Here is a 15,495-nt window from a genome sequence, read left to right as displayed (position 1 = left end):
AATGTAAAGATTAGCACTATTAGCTACTGTAGCTTGCTTCTGTTGGGAGATTCAACATTGTGTGTGCAGCACTAAGTAGCTAGCTTGTTGGTTAGCAGCATCGTTGAAAGGGAAAATCTACCCAAAACCACTCATTCCGGTAATTTACAGTGTTAAATAGTAATTACTAATATGTGAGAACAATGTTTTTTGTGAACAAATTTTTATTTTTGGCATTATAATAAGGTTGGAAGCAACATGGAAAATCGTTCTGGAAATGTTGCAGCTCAAGTAGACTACAAAATCCACAATACCATGCCCTCTCTATGGGCTGGCTGGCTAGGTAGCTAGCTAGCAAACGTAGCTACACACAGTAATACCAAAGACAATATCAGCCTGTAACATAGCTAGTTAGCTGTAAAATCACCTAAACAAACTGCACTATCAATTTAGGAGTTTACAATCTCACCATGTTCAACCTGCAAAATAATAATCTACATTCGTTATGGTAGATATACTTTTGAGGAGATGGGAAACGTTGTCCATGCAATGGACTGGGCCGCGCGGTGTATTCTGGGCTATTCGGGACAAGGAGCGCTCTCCTTCAAGGAGGGAATGATACTCTATTGGGTGCCTGCTCAAAAAACCCAACATGAGCACGAATTTCGTCAACAAGATGTACAACAATACAAATCATTTCTGAGATGTGAGATAATTAACTTGCTCTCTGTAGTATCGTGTATATATATATGTATTTATTTAAAAAAAAAATAGGTTTGGAATCGTGACATTACACACTTTCGATGAAAATAGGTTGCTGGATCTGATCGGATCCCTGAGCTGACAAGGTAAAAATCTGTCATTCTGCCCTTCAACAAGGCAGTTTACCCAGTTTTCCTAGGCCATCATTGTAAATACGAATTTGTTCTTATTAACTGACTTGCCTAGTTAAAGGTTAAATTAAAATAAAATAAAAAAGTTTGCTGGGTGGAGCGTTATAAATTCCATTCATCATTGGATTCCTATCTCCTTTCTATAATATCTCTGGCAACGGCACAATGCAATGCACCCTGGACTAAAGAGTTAGACAAATAGGAAAAATGTGTTAGACCCTCTGTTAAATTATAATTTTCTCGAGGTAGAAATATATATATTTTTTAAATATGCTCATTCAAGAGAAGACATTATCCCGAGTTATGACATCGTCCAGTAGTGAAATCTGACATGTATGAAATACGTTTTCTGGATCTAAATGTTGTATTCCTATTAATTTCCAGAGAGTGACTTTATCACGGTACTAAGTCAACCCGACCGGATTTCTGCCTGCTTGAACGCCAATAACTCAGCTACACATGAAAACATTGAATTACCCAGGGAATCAATAGAACATCACTCAAAGATGCACAAAAACAATATAACATTCAAAATGTGTGAACCTTTCCTTTAATTCAAAGATGATTTCAGTGACAGGCTCAGCTTGGACAAATGTATGTTAGCTTTTGTGCCCAAAATCAATCTACAGAAAGACTGCTCATTGAAGCACAATAATCCTTTGCTAGGTGTATATAAAATGGGGCGACTAAGGTTCCTCACCAACAAAACAAAAAAACATTATTGACATATTTATTGTTTTAGTTTTGAGGAAGAAATGGGGTTCAGCAGACAATGTCACCTCCGTAACATGTTTGAATGTTAGACAGCAAATTGTAGCCAAACTACTTTCGAGTTATCCCATTACCCTTTGCGAGATACGAGACCGATCAGTACAGGTGGAATCAACGCGTTATCTGACGTAATACAATGCATGTGGATAGATTAATTTACTTATTGTTATTGTGGGGCTTGTGAGGCAAGAGGCCCCATCTATTCTTCCAAGTACTTATTATTATTATTATTATTATTTAGCACTCAACTCCTATTACAACGTTTAAGGTAAAAATGCCATTCAAATTTAAAACGTGTCCAGACTGGTCTGGATTGAGTTGCTTGTATTCAACGTTTATATATATTTTATACTTCTTAAACTATTCAACTTTTTGGGCTTCTTTTTGTCCATGTTCATTCACTTTCACGACATTTCCTCAAGATTCTTAAAGGCCCCATCATCATTGTAAACGCAACAATTATACTTTTGACACAAATCAGATACTTTGACCACATTGTTAACAACTTAGACAATGTTAGAGCGTATGAAATCTTCCTCTACTTCTCTGCTTTTCAAATTTGACTGCTGAACAAAAATATAGTACAGTGCATTCAGAAAGTATTCAGACCCCTTGACTTTTTCCACATTTTGTTACGTCCCAGCCCGCTTCGCCTTATTATAAAATTAATTAAATAAAACATTTTCCTCATCAATCTACACACAATACCCCATAATGACAAAACAAAAACAGTTTTGTTTTTTAGAAATGTTAGCAAATGTATTAAAAATAAAAAACAGAAATATCTTATTTACAAGTATTCAGACCCTTTGATATGAGACTCAACATTGAGCTCAGGTGCATCCTGTTTCCATTGATCATCCTTGAGATGTTTCTACGACTTGATTGGAGTCCACCTGTGGTAAATTCAATTGATTAGACATGATTTGGAAAGGCACACACCTGTTTATATAAGGTCCCACAGTTGACAGTGTATATATAAAAAAACTAAATAACAAGCCATGAGGTCGAATGAATTGTCCGTAGATGTCAGAGACAGGATTGTGTCGAGGCTCTGATCTGGGGAATGTCTGCAGCATTGAAGGTCCCCAAGAACACAGTGGCCTCCATCATTCTTAAATGGAAGAAGTTTGGAACCACCAAGACTCTTCCTAGAGCTGGCCACTCGGCCAAACTGAGCAATTGGGGGAGAAGGGCCTTGGTCAGGGAGGAGACCAAGAACCCAATGGTCACCATGACAGAGCCCCAGAGTTCCTCTTTGGAGATGGGAGAACCTACCAGAAGGACAACCATCTCTGCAGCACTCCATCAATCAGGCCTTTATGGTAGAGTGACCAGACAAAAGCCACTACTCAGCAAAAGGCACATGACAGCCCGCTTCGAGTTTGCCAAAAGGCACCTAAAGAACTCTGACCATGAGAAACAAGATTCATTGGTCTGATGAAACCAAGATTGAACATTTTGGCCTGAATGCCAAGCGTCACGTCTGGAGGAAACCTGGCACCATCCCTACCTACGGTGATGCATGGTGGTGGCAGCATCATGCTGGGGGGATGTTTTTCAGCGACAGGGACTGGGAGACAAGTCAGGTATGAGGGAAAGATGAACAGCGCAAAGTACAGAGAACCTTGATTTTAAAAAACCTGCTCCAGAGCGCTCAGGACCTCAGACTGGGGCGAAGGTTCACCTTCCAAAAGGACAATGACCCTGAGCACACAGCCAAGACAACACAGGAGTGGCTTCGGGACAAGTATCTGAATGTTCTTGAGTGGCCCAGTCAGAGCCCGAACTTGAACCCGATCGAACATCTCTGGAAAGACCTGAAAATAGCTGTGCAGTGACTCTCCCCATCCAACCTGACAGAACTTCAGAGGATATGCAGAGAAGTATGAGATAAACTCCCCAAAACCTATTTTTAATACATTTGTAAACATTTCTAAAAACCTGTTTTTGCAATGTGATATTGTGTGTAGATTGATGAGGGAAAAAATGATTTAATCCATTTTAGAATTAGGCCGTAACCTAACAAAATTTGGAAATAGTCAAGGGGTCTGAATACTTTCCGAAGGCACTGTTCTGCTAAAAAGTTACAGCTGTTTTAGTAACTGCATCAACAACATTTTCTGTAACTTTTTATAAACTACTGACTGTTTACCCGAAACAAGTTAGAGGGTATCAAGATCTTCATCTACATCTTTGGTATTCCAATCTGTTTCACGGAACAACAATATCCTCTACTGATCTAACGATACAGCTGTTTTAGTATATGCATTAACACATTTTCCCCAAACTTTTCCCATACAACTGCCGTTTTTAACACTCCCCGAACAAGTCAGACAAAAACTTACAGCATATAAAATCTTCATCTACTTCTTTGCTTTTCAAATGTAGGAATAGCTTCTACCAATCCATAGATAGAGCTATTTTAGTAGCCATCAACTTTTGTCTTTATAGTAGCCTGGACACATGACATTTTTAAAATAGCTTTTTCTGATAAAAACTAGTTCATTGCATCTGCCGTGGAGCCCAGTTTCATAATATTACCATATGTCCCAGCTGCTTGCAATAGTTTTGAAGTAATCAAGAAAAAACAGGCCTTATTTTAGGGCATTTTTCACCCTGCCAGCTCCTATTAGTTCTATTGAGCACCGTGGCACCAACTTCCTTACTTCCTCATCATGCAGACCTAAGCACACTTGGCACAAACGAGGTGCGGATGTTTCGGCCTAAGAACAGTTTATAGTGGTAAAATAAAAAGGGATCAATTTTTGGTGCCATTTAGACAAAATTGAATTTTAAGCATCACTCCAGTCAAAACAGGCTCTGCGAATGTTAGATTCCATTCATTTGCAATGGGCTCACGCTAGAGTTCCAGCTTAGCCTACATTCTTTTGCCATTTTTCAGCCTTGGGTGAATTTTGACTTGTTCTATTGTCCAGCCTATTTATAGATGCACTAAGTCTTGTCAAAAGTTGGCAGATTCATTACTTAACAACAACAGCTGCAAATTCCAATAAAACTACATCACGTTTTGAAGTTCACTTTCCTTTCTTTGTCTAACAACACCATCATGAATCTTGCAAATAAGTTTTGTGGGTTATTGTGCAGTATTTATTTAGTTTCAAAGCACAACCGTTTGTTAGCATGTTTCTCACATTGGCTTTAGCCATGGAGGGAGCAGGGTTACCAAAGCAACTGTTGCCTAGCAACACGTGCTTCGGAGGAAGACAACATCTTTATAGCTCGACTAATTCCAATGATTTGTGAATCTGTTTCGAACCGAACAGATAGCGCTAAGATTTTGAATGTTTCCCCTGTCTAGATGACCTGGAATGATACAGAGACGATTATTTAACTCAATTGCTTAGTTTGACTGTCTGTAAAGAGAAGGGCAGGCTGTTCGTGATACTTCTGCCCTGATTGGATAGAGCGAAGTTGACGTTCTCCATCCATTCACTTCATATTTCACCTGATAACTTCTCATCAAACTTCGTTCAGTTTTCACACACAACAACTGTAGTTTAGACTCTGACCACAACCACAAATCTGGATAGAACCAAAAAGGGTTATATTTCTTGCTTCATATACGGCACCCCTAAAGGTTCTATATAGAACCATTTTGTATGGTTCTTTGATCAGAACCTCAAGTTCTACGTGGAACCAATTTCACCTTAAGGGGTGCCATATATGAAGCAAGCATATAACCCTTTTTGGTTATTTTCAGAACTTTTTTTTCTAAGTGTGCACACAACTACTGACCACAACAACACAACTATTTACAACACAACTACTGAACCAAAACAACACAACTACTGAACCAAACAACTACTGACCACAACCACACAACTACTGACCCCATATCTACTGACCACAACTGAACACAACTACTGAACACAACTCCTGACTACAACCACACAACTACTGACCAAAAAAACGACTGAACACAACTACTGACCACAAAACTTCTGACAACTACTGACCACAACCACACAACTACTGACCACAACTACTGACCACACAACTACTGACCACAACTACAGACTAGGGATGGGCATTTTAAATGATTTAACTATTCAAATAATATAATTAAAGCCAAACTTTTTCCACTACCACAAAAATGATTTTAAAGAGCTTTAGCAAGACCCACAACGTTACTTTGTAAAATGACCATCTAGTTGGTAATAATTAACAATAATAATAATTAAATTCAGCTATCCTCATATAATGATTACTATTGCTATTATTGTTAACATATCATAGTCATGTTTTGTTGATGTTGTTATTGGAGTATAAACTGTAACCAAGTAATAGCTTCAAAACTTTTAACAGCATTAAAATGGACATTGAAAGTGTGACTTAACCACATTCTAGACACTTTTTTATCAGGTTTGCCAATCAACAAACTGATGGATCTGGCAGGAGAATGTGTTCAGTCTGTGTCGTTGTACCCTCCTGGCATGCCATAGAATGCATACCAAGCACATAAACAAAGAGCTTACTGGGCATGTTGTCTGGCAGCTGGGCCATTGTCATCGCCTATTGGTCAGTGCAGGGTTTTCTGCAACTGCAATCAAAAGGGGTATTCAGTGGGGCTTAGGAGAGGCCACTGTGGTCAGCAGGAATATAATTGGACAACCAATTATGTCTCATTGAAGATCTAAATAACTTTTCTGGTCTCTCTGGACTAAAACCCAATTAGTGTACAATATTACGCATTGGATCTTTAAAAGACAGAACTTGTACATTATCCTGCAGTTTACCTATACAATGGGCTGATGGTGAAGTAGACATACATTCATATGGTATTGGTATTCATATCACAAAATATATAAACTCCAAAATGACTTTCTATAAAACATTTAAAAAAGACCAGATCCTGCAATCATGGAGAGGTAAATACCTGTCTATTCATGGGAAAAAATTACACTGATAACTAATAGTAATATCTGAGTTTACTCACTTTACTTATGGCGCTGCCTACCCCTGATGACTAGTTTTTCAAATCATATGAGCAAAAAATATTTCACTTTATTTGGGACACTAAGCCAGACCAGAAAAAGCGTGCCTATCTATATAATGAATATGAACTGGGTGGGCTGAGATTACTAAATATTAAAGCACCTAAGCCTCTCACGAAAAGCTTCACTTATGCGAAAGTTTTAATTAAACGGAAAATGGTTCTCAAGGAGATTACTAAGAAAAGCCCATCTGTTGTTGCCTTTATGCAGATTGCCACTTCTCATTTTTAGTTAATTGAAAATTAAACCTTGTTCAAAGTATCTCTCTTTCTCAAACAGGCAATACAGAGCTGGTTACAATTTAAATGTCATCCCCCAGAAAAGACAGAACAAATATTTCAATATTCTGGTTGAATTCGAATGTAGTGGTTGATAAAATACCTGTTTTTATGGGAAATATGTTTGAGAAGGATATTACAAAAAAATTATATTGTAAATTTGAATGGAGTTATGTCTTACATGGAGCTATCGGAAATGTATGAGGTCTGCTCAATCTAAGATTACAACCAATTGATTATAGCACTGCCCCGAAAATGGAGGAGGCAAGTGGCAGTGGGAGGAGGCAGGGAACTGGTCTGTCTGCCCAATATAAAGGATCAAATCAGTCGGAGGAATGAAAGTTGCATAAATAGGAAAGTATACCAGTTTCATTTTAGGACCAGGATGTTGACAGCTGTGCCATACAGATTGCAAACTAGCTGGAAGAGATTTTTGATGTACCGATTCCATGGCATAGGGTGAGCTGATATATCAAATTATGCAAGATTCAACACTTCGTGCTTTTCAGCTCAAATTATTGGACAGAATTATTGCCACCAAGAGAATATTGAATAGTTGGGGCATACAGCCATCGCAGCTCTGCAGATTTTGTTGTGAGGATACAGAATCAATAGACCATTTTGTTTTGGTATTGCCCTCAGGTAGGCTGCTTCTGGTCTTCAGGAATGGCTGAAAGAAGCATAACATTAATTTAAAATGAACCCATAAAATAGCATTGTTGGGAGATTTCGAGAGACCTTGTCAGTCAATCTATAATATACTAATACTCTTAGAAAAACTATTTTTCTACAACTCACAATCAGTAAATTCGATTAGATAGAATTTAAATCTATGTTAAACATCACAGCATAGTTGAAAGAGATATGGTGTGTAGAAATCTGAAGAGGGTGACCAGCAGAGAGGGGTAAATTAAGGTAAAATATAAACTAAATACTAAAAATGTAAGAAAAAAACAGATAATATATATTTTTTTCATTGATATTTACATGTGTTCCCAATTACCATGGCCTTTAAATGGAGAAAATAGTTTAAAAAGGCATTACCGTGATTAGCTCTCAATAGAGACAGCCAATGGCTAGAATATGACTGAAGTCAACTTGGCACACCTGACACACAAGATGCCTAAAAGTTTCAAATGTATTTTTAGCTTTGGGCAATATTGGAATATATCATTGCTCTCTCCTTTCAATATTCATTGTCATTCAAGTTCCCAGACAGCAGTTATAGGTGGCAGTAAAGGTCTACATTACATCTGATGACCCCTATAGCTCAATGGATGAACCATCACCGTAAATGATTGAGATGAGATGATATTGGCTCAGTCAATTGAAGGAAAAAGGCCTTTACCTATATTATGTTATGTTTAGTTATGTCCCTTTGAGGAATGTACAGTTGAAGTCGGAAGTTTACATACACTTATGTTGAATTCATTAAAACTCGTTTTTCAACCACTCCACAAATTTCTTGTTGACAAACAATAGTTTTAGCAAGTCGGTTAGGATATCTACTTTGTGCATGACACAAGTCATTTTTCAAACAATTGTTTACAGACAGATTATTTCACTTAAAATTCACGGTATCACTATTCCAATGGGTCAGAAGTTTACATACACTAAGTTGCCTGTGCCTTTAAACAGCTTGGAAAATTCCAGAAAATGATGTCATGGCTCTGATAGGCTAATTGACATCCTTTGAGTCAATTGGAGGTGTACCTGTGGATGTATTCCAAGGCCTACCTTCAAACTCAGTGCCTCTTTGCTTGACATCATGGGAAAATCTAAATAAATCAGCCAAGACCTCAGAGAAAAATTTGTAGACCTCCACAAGTCTGGTTCATCCTTGGGAGCAATTTCCAGACGCCTGAAGGTACCCCATTCATCTGTATAAACAATAGTACGCAAGTATAAACACCATGGGACCATGCAGCCATCATACCGCTCAGGAAGGAGACGCGTTCTGTATCCTAGAGATGACGTACTTTGGTGCGAAGAGTGCAACTCAATCCCAGAACAACAGCAAAATACATTGTGAAGATGCTGGAGGAAACAGGTACAAAATTATCTATATCCACAGTAAAACGAGTCCTATATCGACATCACCTGAAAGGCCGCTCAGCAAGGAAGGAGCCACTGCTCCAAAACGCCATGAAAAAGCCAGACTACGGTTTGCAACTGCACATGGGGACAAAGATGGTAACTTTTGGAGAAATGTCCTCTGGTCTGATGAAACAAAAATAGAACTGTTTGGATATAATGACCATTGTCATGTTTGGAGGAAAAAGAGGGAGGCTTGCAAGCCGAAGAACACCATCCCAACCGTGAAGCACTGGGGTGGCAGCATCATGTTGTGGGGGTGCTTTACTGCAGGAGGGACTGGTGCGCGTCACAAAATAGATGCCATCATGAGGGAGGAAAGTTATGTGGATACAGTGCCTTGCGAAAGTATTCGGCCCCCTTGAACTTTGCGACCTTTTGCCACATTTCAGGCTTCAAACATAAATATATAAAACTGTATTTTTTTGTGAAGAATCAACAACAAGTGGGTCACAATCATGAAGTGGAACGATATTTATTGGATATTTCAAACTTTTTTAACAAATCAAAAACTGAAAAATTGGGCGTGCAAAATTATTCAGGCCCTTTACTTTCAGTGCAGCAAACTCTCTCCAGAAGTTCAGTGAGGATCTCTGAATAATCCAATGTTGACCTAAATGACTAATGATGATAAATACAATCCACCTGTGTGTAATCAAGTCTCCGTATAAATGCACCTGCACTGTGATAGTCTCAGAGGTCCGTTAAAAGCGCAGAGAGCATCATGAAGAACAAGGAACACACCAGGCAGGTCCGAGATACTGTTGTGAAGAAGTTTAAAGCCGGATTTGGATACAAAAAGATTTCCCAAGCTTTAAACATCCCAAGGAGCACTGTGCAAGCGATAATATTGAAATGGAAGGAGTATCAGACCACTGCAAATCTACCAAGACCTGGCCGTCCCTCTAAACTTCCAGCTCATACAAGGAGAAGACTGATCAGAGATGCAGCCAAGAGGCCCATGATCACTCTGGATGAACTGCAGAGATCTACAGCTGAGGTGGGAGATTCTGTCCATAGGACAACAATCAGTCGTATATTGCACAAATCTGGCCTTTATGGAAGAGTGGCAAGAAGAAAGCCATTTCTTAAAGATATCCATAAAAAGTGTTGTTTAAAGTTTGCCACAAGCCACCTGGGAGACACACCAAACATGTGGAAGAAGGTGCTCTGGTCAGATGAAACCAAAATTGAACTTTTTGGCAACAATGCAAAACATTATGTTTGGCGTAAAAGCAACACAGCTCATCACCCTGACCACACCATCCCCACTGTCAAACATGGTGGTGGCAGCATCATGGTTTGGGCCTGCTTTTCTTCAGCAGGGACAGGGAAGATGGTTAAAATTGATGGGAAGATGGATGGAGCCAAATACAGGACCATTCTGGAAGAAAACCTGATGGAGTCTGCAAAAGACCTGAGACTGGGACGGAGATTTGTCTTCCAACAAGACAATGATCCAAAACATAAAGCAAAATCCACAATGGAATGGTTCAAAAATAAAGAATGAATGGCCAAGTCAAAGTCCAGACCTGAATCCAATCGAGAATCTTTGGAAAGAACTGAAAACTGCTGTTCACAAATGCTCTCCATCCAACCTCACTGAGCTCGAGCTGTTTTGCAAGGAGGAATGGGAAATAATTTCAGTCTCTCGATGTGCAAAACTGATAGAGACATACCCCAAGCGACTTACAGCTGTAATCGCAGCAAAAGGTGGCGCTACAAAGTATTAACTTAAGGGGTCTGAATAATTTTGCACGCCCAATTTTTCAGTTTTTGATTTGTTAAAAAAGTTTGAAATATCCAATAAATGTCGTTCCACTTCATGATTGTGTCCCACTTGTTGTTGATTCTTTACAAAAAAATACAGTTTTATATCTTTATGTTTGAAGCCTGAAATGTGGCAAAAGGTCGCAAAGTTCAAGGGGGCCGAATACTTTCGCAAGGCACTGTATATTGATGCAACATCTCAAGACATCAGTCAGGAAGTTAAATCTTGGTTGTAAATGGGTGTTCCAAATGGACAACGACCCCAAGCATACTTCCAAAGTTGCGGCAAAATGGCTTAACTTCTTCGGGACTGGGGGGGCAGTATTGATTAGCTTGGATAAAAAGGTGCCCAGAGTAAACTGCCTGCTACTTAGCCATAAGAGCTATAATATGCATATAATTGGTAGATTTGGATGGAAAACACTCTGAAGTTTCTAGAACTGTTTGAATGATGTTTGTGAGTATAACAGAACTCATATGGCAGGCTAAAACCGGAGAAAAAAATCCAACCAGGAAGCGGGAAATCTGATGTTTGTAGTTTCATTTAAGTGATTGCCTATCCAATATGCTGTGTCTATGACTTCCCAAGGCTTCCAGCAGATGTCAACAGAAAGTTGTTTGAGGCTTCTATTGTGGAGGTGTTTCAAATAAGAACTGTTTCAACAAGTGGACTAGGCTGAGGCCAATCAGTTGTTTACTGTGCGGTCACGCGGGCGCGCCGTTCCTACTTTTTCCTCTGTAATGAATACGCTATTGTCCGGTTGGAATATTATTAAAGATTTATTATAAAAACACCCTAAGGATTGATTGTAAACATCGTTTGACAAGTTTCTACAAACTGTAATGGAACTCTTTTGACTTTTCGTCTGGATTTTGCACTAGCGCATTGTGCCTTTGGAATAGTGAACTAAACTCGCGAACAAAACGGAGGTATTTGGACATAAATATGGACTAAATCGAACAAAACTAAAATTTATTGTGGGAGTCCTGGGAGTGCATTCCGCCGAAGATCAGCAAAGGTAAGAGAAGATTTATAATGCTATTTATGACTTTTGTTGACTCCACAATTTGATGGGTAACTGTATGGCTTGCTTTTGTGGCTGAACCTGTTCTCAGATTATTGAATATTGTGCTTTTGCCATAAAGCAATTTTTTTTTTTTTTTTTTTATCTGACACAGCAGTTGCATTAAGAACAAGTTTATCTTTAATTCTATGTAAAACATGTATCTTTCATCAAAGTTTATGATGAGTATTTCTGTTATTTGATGTGGCTCTGGATGTTTTGGAGGCATTTCTGAACATGGCGCCAATGTAAACTGAGGTTTTTGGATATAAATATGAACTTGATCGAACAAAACATACATGTATTGTGTAACAATGAGTCCTGGGAGTGTCATCTGATGAAGATCGTCAAAGGTTAGTGATTCATTTGATCTATATTTCTGCTTTTTGTGACCTCTTTGGTTGGAAAATGGCTGAATGCTTTCTGTGACTAGTTGCTGACCTAACATAATGATATGTTCTGCTTTCCCCGAAAAGCCTTTTTGAAATCGGACACTGTGGTTGGATTAACGAGAAGTGTATCTTTAAAATGGTGTAAAATACTTGTATGGTTGAGGAATTTTAATTATGAGATTTCTGTTGTTTTGAATTTGGCGCCCTGCAATTTCACTGGCTGTTGACGAGGCGTCCCGAACGATCCCAGAGAGGTTAACATCATGATTCACATATTATAGCTTATGGCTCTTTCATTATGCTTGTGTGATGACATTGATTACTATAGTTCACTTCCTGTAAAATATATAGGCCTACATGGACATGAATTGTGGCTTTGACTTGCAAACATTTTAAGTGCAAATCTCTCTTTACCCACCATCAACACCAACATCTCTACAATTCTCCTCCATGCCACTTTCCTTTTAGATTTTTTCTCTTTATTCTAAAATCATTCTCAGCAAATAAACAGGGTCGTGATGTTATTTTCCCTTTCTGACATTTTTAATTAGCCTACAAATTGCCAGCTCCTTATTTTCATGTACACTACTGTACCTTGAATGCAAGGGTTGGATTTGCCCTAAACAATTTAATGTCAGAAAGGTAATGTCGAAAATGTTACTTATGCTCAGCCTCATATACATTATCTACTGGTATCATTTTAAATTGAGAACGTATAGCTAGCTCATCAATATGCAAATGATGTGTGAGTTTAGCTATTCTCTGCTTCAGATGTACAATGACAAGGGACACATTGATTGCACATGCCCATTAGGCCAGTAATGCCATCATACTGTAGGCCTATGGCAGCCAAATGGGTTCAAATGGCTGATATCCTGAGACAGAGTGACAATCAAATAAAACCTATTGGAGTGCTGACAACTGGACAATAAGGTAATGCTTATTTGAGAAAGGAAACATAGAAACAGACAAATTAGAGACAGATACCCTTCACACCTTTTTACTGCAGAAATGTGATCTGTGATGATAGAACATTGACTCTACAGTAGTTCATCTTGAATAATGTTTTTAAGTTAACTGAAATAAGTTTAAACACCTCAATGAATCAACATTGAATTAATCAAAATATAATTTCAAAATGTTCAAATATTCTAACCTGTTTGTAAATGTTAGACATCTTAGTAAGTAGGCTGAATTAAAAAGTCCAAAGTCCATACCATAGGTCACCAACCTTGCTCCACTCCCTGATCTACTGGGTGAGCAGACTTCTATTCCAGACAAGCAATAATACACATTATTATCAACTCATTAGGTTTGATAAGTTGAATCAGGTGTGTTAGTGCTGGGCTGGAACAGAAGCCTGCACACACTGCATATCTCCAGCACACCTCCAGCACACCGAAGGCTCATAATAATAGCTGGAATGGAGCACATGGAATGGCTTTGAACACCTGGAAACCATGTGATTGATGAATTTGATTACATTCCACCAATCCTGCTCCAGTCATTACCATGAACCCATTCTACCCAATTAAGGTGCCACCAACCTCATGTGCTCCAGCAGAAGGATTGGCTTGTTACAGTTGTAATAAGTTTGTAGCCTAAATTGTGTGTGACTTTTAACTGTATTTTTGTATACAACATTTGCTAACATAAGCACACATACAACCCATGGCATATAAGGATGTGCCAGACGTCTCTTGGGACATTCACTGGGACCTCTTCATCTGCAGACAGGCTTTCGCAGCTCTCCATATCTGATAACAGACATCACAAGGAACAGGCTTCATTTCTTAATAATTAGACAACCCTGACCATAATCTCTCTGTCTTCATAGTTTTCCTCTCTAGGGTCTCAAACTGGAGAACATTTTCATAATGTCATCCCACAACCCTATCTAGCTAGTACACCTAGTCCCTTTTCTGACAGCTGGAGCAAAACATCCTTTCAACCTTTTACAATGCTGTTATATACAAATACATTTGGAGCATGCGTTTTTAATTTACAATGATAAATAGGCCTACATCAAGATAACAAGCTGCTTTGAAGTAGCTGATGATATTTCACTTATCTATAGTATGTAAAGTTGGCTAGCTAGCTAGCTAACAAGCAGCTCATTAGCCTACACACAGTGACCTGCTGTAGCTAGCTAGCTAATAACAGTTTTTTTTTTTTTTTACATTTTCCAAATCTATTTACTTACTTGAATAGGTTCACGCCTATGCCCACAAAGCGGCCAATCTTTTGAAGCGAAGTGTTGTCAAGCATAGGCCCTGCTTCAGTTTGAAATGTACCATTTGAGTCCAGTGAGTGCACATCGAACCTGTGCAAGAGAGTCAGTGCAAAAGATAATATCAAATAAGAATAAAATAAGGGGGTCAATGCAAATAGTCTGGGTATCCATTTGATTAACTGTTCAGATGTCTTATGGTTTGGGGGTATCAAACAGTTATGGAGCCTTTTGATCCCAGAATTGGCGCTCCGGTACTGCATGCCGTGCAGTAGCAGAGAGAACGGTGTATAACTTGGGTGGCTGGAGTCTTTTACAATTTTAGGGCCTTCCTCTGACACCACCTCGTATAGAGTTACTGGATGGCAGGAAGCTCTGCCCCAGGGATACACTGGGCTGTCTGCACTACCCTTTGTAGTCGGACAAAGCAGTGATGCAACCAGTTAGGATGCTCTCGATTGTGCAGCTGAATAACTTTTTGAGGATCTGAGGTCCCATATTTTCAGCCTCCTAAGGGGGAATAGGTGTTGTTGTGCCCTTTTCACGATTCTGTTGGTGTGTTTGGACCATGGTAGGTCCATAGTTATCATGACACCAAGGAACTTAAAGCCCTCAACCCGCTCCACTACAGCCCGTTGATGTAAATGAGGGCTTGCTCAGGCCTCCTTTTCCTGTAGTCCACGATCAGCTCCTTTGTCTTGCTCACATTGAGGGAGAGGTTGTTGTCCTGGCACCACACTTCCAGGTCTCTGACCTCCCTATAGGCAGTCTCATCGTCATCAGTGATCAGGCCTACCACCATTGGATCGTCTGCAAACTTGGTGTTGTTGTCGTGCATGGCGATGCAGTCGTGTGTGTGTGTGTGAATAGGGAGTACAGGAGGGGACTAAGCATGCACCCCTGATGGGCCCCCGTGTTAAGGGTAAGTGTGGCGGATGTGTTGTTGCCTACCCTTACCACCTGGAGGTGGCCCATCAGGAAGTCTAGGATCCAGTTTCAGAGAAAG

Source organism: Oncorhynchus kisutch, linkage group LG24 (assembly GCF_002021735.2).
Source record: "Oncorhynchus kisutch isolate 150728-3 linkage group LG24, Okis_V2, whole genome shotgun sequence".
NCBI lineage: Eukaryota > Metazoa > Chordata > Actinopteri > Salmoniformes > Salmonidae > Oncorhynchus > Oncorhynchus kisutch.
This window is presented reverse-complemented; position numbering follows the sequence as displayed.